The sequence below is a fragment of the Elephantulus edwardii genome, unplaced genomic scaffold, assembly GCF_000299155.1.
Source record: "Elephantulus edwardii isolate Elephantulus edwardi_28Jun2011 unplaced genomic scaffold, EleEdw1.0 scaffold00048, whole genome shotgun sequence".
NCBI classification, from domain to species: domain Eukaryota; kingdom Metazoa; phylum Chordata; class Mammalia; order Macroscelidea; family Macroscelididae; genus Elephantulus; species Elephantulus edwardii.
In genome coordinates, this window is record NW_006399798.1 from 3,444,892 (window position 1) to 3,450,891 (window position 6,000).

The following is a 6,000-nucleotide window of genomic DNA, read 5'->3' on the forward strand; positions in this document are numbered from 1 at the left end:
GCACCGTAGTTTCTGTAATCATTCCTCCACTGACTGGCACTGATGGGTTATTTCCACGCGTTTGCTGTTAGAAATGCTGCTGCAGTAAGCATGAGTATGCGTCTGTCGGACTGTGGACAGACTTTTGTCTCCTTTGGTTATATATGTGCTCATGTTTGTACGTGGATTTTAGGAGCTAGCATTTAGAGCTAGCATTATTAAGACGTTGCCGCACTCTTTTAAATTGACTACCGTGCTTAGAAACATTTTTTTTCTCCCCAATGTATTACCGTCATTTGCGGCAATGTGTTAAAAAGCTACTATAAATGTAAAAATTATTAGAAATGCTCTCTGCTTACAGTACATTTCTTCCTTTTCTTTTATTAATTAATTTTAATGAAAGTTTTCAGGGACTTTGCATTTCCGTTCATTCATTGTGCACTTCCCCCGCCCCCATTTCTTCATTTCAATGTGGTGCTCTGCCTTCTCTGCCCTCCGTGTCCACAGTTAGGTATTTCCACGGCCAGGGACCAGTGGGCATTGTGTCCAGCCAGCACCCAGCACTCACCCTGATCTTTGCTGAAGTAGATCATCAGGTCTCAGCTCCAGTGAGATGGCTGAGCTTAATCACTGTGCCACCAGGGCTGCTCGGCTCCTTCCTGGTGGCTCTTCCTTATTGCGCAAGTGACCTGGGAACATGGCGGAGGAAGGCTGGCCATCACTGGCCACCTGGACGTCACGCGGGAAACCAAGAGCTCGCACTTCAATGGTATCACCCCTCGTTCTGCGTCACTAGCTGGGAAGTCCTTCGCGTCCACTTCTCCTCCTTACTGCCTCCCTCCCCGCTTTTCTTTCACATGTGAGAACATTTGGGCCAAGTCTAACGGGAACTGGAGTGCTCAGCCCTCTATTTCGAGTGAAAGCCAAACTGAGGCGCGGGGGCCAGCTGCCTCTCGACGGCGTAGAAATGGCTGGTGACAGCTGGGTACAATCTGGTTCCATTACAAACAGACTTGAAGTGCCATTCATTCACAGGAGAAAATGCAAGCTTTGAGAAAATAAAATCTGGGTGTTTTCACAGCGCAACAATGGTCCCCGTCTCCGCTGGGAAGTGAGAGCTGATGGGGGAAGGTCTTTTCAGCCTCAGTCCCTTGCTGTCTGCCCCCCACGCCACCCCCAACCCCAGCCCTGCTGCTCAAGGCTGTTCTCTTGAGTTGAGACACAATGTCTGTGTTGTATTCGAGGACATCTGAACTAAACACCTGTTCCAAACACTGTGATCAGTCCCCCATACCTGGCCTGAGAGGTGCCCGCAGAATGCCAGCTTCTAGAAGGATCTTCTTCCACCCCAAACCCGCACAAAGCAGACCCACTGCCCTTGGTCGCTTGAGACTCCTGATGACCTCGTAGGACAGAGTGGAGCTGCCTTGGGGGGGGTTTCAGAAGGGCTACGTCCTGTGGATGCAGACTCCCCATCACCCTGCAGTCGAGCAACGAAGGGCTGCTGACTGCTGGCCTGTGGTTCGCAGCCACCATTCACCCCACTGCACCACCAGGCCCCCAGCTGAGACCCTCGTTTCCCTTGCTCTTTGGGCAGGTGGGGCACCTTACTGGGCGGCCAGGAAGCTGCTTTCTCTTCCTGTCAACAGAGGCTGTCCGGGCAGATTTCTTAGCGTTTTGCTGTACCTCCATCCCCACCTCTGGCCACAGTGAGCTCCAGCAGTGGCCATCCCAGTGTCTCCTTCTGTGTGAGGGGAGCCCTGGATGCCGTCTTGATTTCCTGACCAGTTGCTCTTCTCAGCCTTTCCTTCATCTGCTCCTTCAGCCCGCTGCCGTGGAGGGAAGGTTGGTGGTCGTACAGGAAGAGGACTTTCTCCCCTCTTTCTCCAGTGACCCCTGCCCCCATCTTACACCTTCTGCTTGACATTCCACCACCTCGCTCATACCCAGGAGAGAAGAGAAAGACAAGGAAACAGAACTCTTTGGTTTAGAAAGATGAACCAGCTGAAATGTGGGAGAACTGGACCCTCCTGGCCTGGTCTCCTGTGCTGTCAGTGCTCTCGAGACTGAACGTGTCCTATGGCGGTCAGCACATCCTTCTAACGGTGTGTGCGAGGCCCTGCCCTGCTGCCCAGCCGACCGATTCTCCTCCAACAGACCACCGGTCAGGCCAGCCTGCAACCCCCCGAGGCTGGGAGTCCCCAGGGTAGGCTCTCTCCCCAACACCCTGGCTGTTGGCATTTGCTGAATGACTGAGGGGACAGGGACAATTGTGCGTCATAAGGAGCCCTGGTTGCATTGTGTGTAACGTCTTGGACTGCTAGTCAGAGGGTTAGCTGTTCGAATCCACTAGTCACTCAGTGAGGGAAGGTGGGGCAGTCTCGGATTTACAGCCTCAGACCCCGTGGAGAGCTGCAAGGAGGTGGTGCAGATTCGACGCTGGAGGGCTGTGGTGGGAACAGTGTAAGATGTCCCCCACTCTGCCAGTTCTGGAAGCCGTTCCTGGAGTGTCCGGAGGCTCCTTGATGCCCTATTGGTGCTCACTCTCAGCTGAGGTCTCCAAGAGGACAGACTGGGCCCCCACACAACCGAGATGACACTTTGACCTCAGCTTCCAAGCCTGCAGAGTAATGATCATATCTAACAGCTCTCTCCAGTGTGCACCTCTGCGTGGAGTGGTCTTTGACAGTGATTATGGCGTGTTACGTATTTCACGGCTACCCTGAAGGTGAGTGGTTTGAATCCACCAGCCAGCCGCTGGAGGGAGGCTGATGGGAGTCTCCTCCCACAGAGATTCAGGGCCTCGTGAACCAGATGGAGGGTCACTGTGACCCCAGGAATCAACTCGTGGCAGTGGGTCTTACCCAGGGTGGGGGGTGGGTGGCAGCCAGGTGAGCTGTCTGGTTTGCACCCCCCAGCTGCTCTGTGAGCACAGATGAGGCGGTGGGCAGCTGTAAAGATTCACAGCGTTGGAAGCCTTCGGAGCACTTCAACCTTTCAGCATCACAAGCCAGTGTCCACTCCATGGTGGAGTTACTGGTTATCCAGGGGGTATGGAGCCGTGGTGGTGCAATAGTAAGGTCCTCGGCTGCTAACGGAAAGGTTGGTGGTTTGAACCTGCCAGGGGCTTCGTGGCAGAGAAGCCTGGCCATGTTCTCCTTTAACGATGACAGCCTAGGAATTCCTGAGCAGAGCTCTGCTCTGTCACAGGGTCACTATGAGTAGCAGCAGCCATGTTCACGGGAGACCAGTGGGAAACGGCCTCTCCCACAACACACTGGAGCCTTCCCAGCTGTGTGCTGTTTACTCCTGGTTACACTTGGTTCCATTGAAACAATGTAAATTAACATAACTTGCAAAAACTCAAGTGCTGTACTAATCTAAACAGTTAACAATATAGCCCTAGAATCCCTAGGACAAACTCAGTAGTCAACAATAGTTCAAATGTTTCCTTTCAAATGCTTCCTTGTGAGGTCAGGAAACTTCGGGCAGTTTGGGGTGTTGACTGTGAGAATTAGAACTCCTGTTTACGAGCAATGATTTAGTAAATTACTGCCTAACACGTTATGCTGAGTGAACGAAGCCTCATAAAGACAAACACTGTAGAAGACCATCCTTTACAAGGAGGCTCCAAGCAGGGGAGCAGGAGGCTTAATCACAGGGTCACACAATTTGATGGGTGGAGGGAGGGGTGGGGAAAGGAAAGGGGAAAAATCTGGTGTGAAAAACCAATGTTTACAAACTTTGTGTAACCTAGTATTTAAAAAAGAAAATATTCCCGCTGAGTCCCTTTTGTGCCTGAATGACTTTCTTTTCTCCCTGGGGTTTGTTCACTGGGCCACTGGGCCTAAGGAGTTCAGGGGCAAAGGACACAGTTAAGGAGAGAAAGAAAGCCAATGACAAAATACCTGGAACCTTCTGTGACTGGGGGCCAGAAAGGTGCTAGGGGAAAATTTGGAGAGGTTGGCCTGCACAGGGGCCAGACTCAGGGCGCCTCTGGTACCTTGTGACACCTTGAGGAGGGCCGGGCCTAGCACCTGACGGGCAGGATTCTGTCAGGGCGAGCCTAGTATCCCTAGACCCAGCTTATAGGAAGGACGTGTGACTGGAGCAGGGAGCGGCGGGAGCCAACGTGCAGCTCCGTGTATAGACTCATCACGTTGCCACCAAATCCACCCTAACTGAGAACAGAGGAGAACTCCCTCACAGGGTTCCCCAGGAGAGGGAGATGGGGCATCCAGGCCCTAGGGTAACCTAAAGGCCGTGCCTCGCTGGGGGTTTAGATCCTCTTGCAGCTCTGCTCTGCAGGAGAAAGATGTGCAACCTCCTCCCTCCGGAAAAGCCGCTGGAGGGGCAGCTGTGAGTCATCCCGACCCGGCGGTGGGCACTGAGTGTGAGTCTTCACAGAAGCAGCCTGGCACCGCTTTCTTCCGCAGAGCAGCCAGTGAGTTCTAACAGCCAGGTTTTCAGTTATTAGCTGAGGACGTAACCTCAGCCCCACCAGGGCTCCTTCCCCACTATGTAGCCACTTACAACTGGACAGCCTGACTGCTAAAACCGAGGGACAGCGAAAAGCAGGAAGACCTTAAGACAGTGGCCTGACGAGTGGCCGGATCAAGTGGACAGCACAGGGTGAGAGGTGGTCCTTCTGTTTCATGAGGCAGAACCGATGAGGGGCCCCTAACAACGGGCTGGACAATCTAATGAGATTTAGGAAATCCACCTTCTGGAAGGGCTTCAGAATTTACACAAGGGAAGAATCTAACACGAGCGAGGCAGCCTGGTCAAGGAAACAGAGAACAATCTTAGATTTCCAAGAGTCACAGGGATCTTCACCAAAGCCTGGCCCAGTAGAGGGTGTTGGTTGTGAAAGGACAGTTTTCTGACCCACGGGAAGTGTGGCTGTGACCACACCCTGTATAGAGTTGTTTTAGTGTAAAGCATACATACATGTTGCCGGCAGAAATAGCTGTTGAGAACTGAGCTGCTTCTGAAATCCTGTGTATTAGGACTGCAGAGCCCTTTCCTTCCTCTCCCAGAGTGGCCACTGAGAGAATCCAATCATGGGGAACAGCAGCTGTGCTTTCTCTCTCTACGAACTACCCTACCCCTCTTTCCCCGGGAATCCCTGAGACCCCAGCCCACTTCCCTATTTTGAAGGAAGCATCTGTAAGCATCCCCTTCCCCAAGTCACTTGTAAGAAAGTATAAAATCCCCTTCTAACGCTTAGTAGGGGCTGGTATTCTGCCTGAGAGCCAGCCCAGCAGTTTCTCCTCCATAAACTATCTTTCTTGGCCTGCACTGGGTTCTGTCCTTCCTCAGCGATCTTACACTACAGTCAATAGCCAGTTCACAGAAACCTCCAAGCTGTGAATTCCGAGTTTCACCCACCTTGCTGGCAAAGCTCCTTTATTATGAACATACAGCTTTGAGTGACATCTTAAAAGCCAAGGAGCCCCTAAAACCCGTTTGTGGTCTCTTTTCTTTACCCATGGTGCACGCCTCACCAACCTAGACCACATGGCTTTGTCCGGTTCTGCGTTATACAAACACCTGAATATTCTAGTCTCTGATAAGACAAAGCAGTGAGGTTGTAACCATATCCAAAGGTCTCTTGTCTAAGAAACAATATGTTTGAGCAATCCTTTTCTTTACCACTTTGATTTAAATGGATCGTCAATAAATTATTATAAATAAATTCTTCCTGTAAAGGTTTCCTGTGGAGTTTCGAGTTTAGTTCCCCTGCTGTCCGATTCTCTCACTCTCTTACCTGTCTACCGTTCCTCTTTCTCCAACATGTAGGAATAAACTGCCTTTTCGTAACTGGAATGGTTACTGTTTTCTCCCCTACGACAACAGTAAAAACCAAAGTCGCCGCCTTCGAGACAGTTCCAGCTCCCGGCGACCCTGGAGGACAGGGAAAGGACAGCCTCCGAGGCTCTGTGTCTTCAGAGAAGCAGACGGCCTCGTCTCTCTCCTTGGAGCATCTTGTGAATTTTCACCACTGTCACCTTTCCGTCA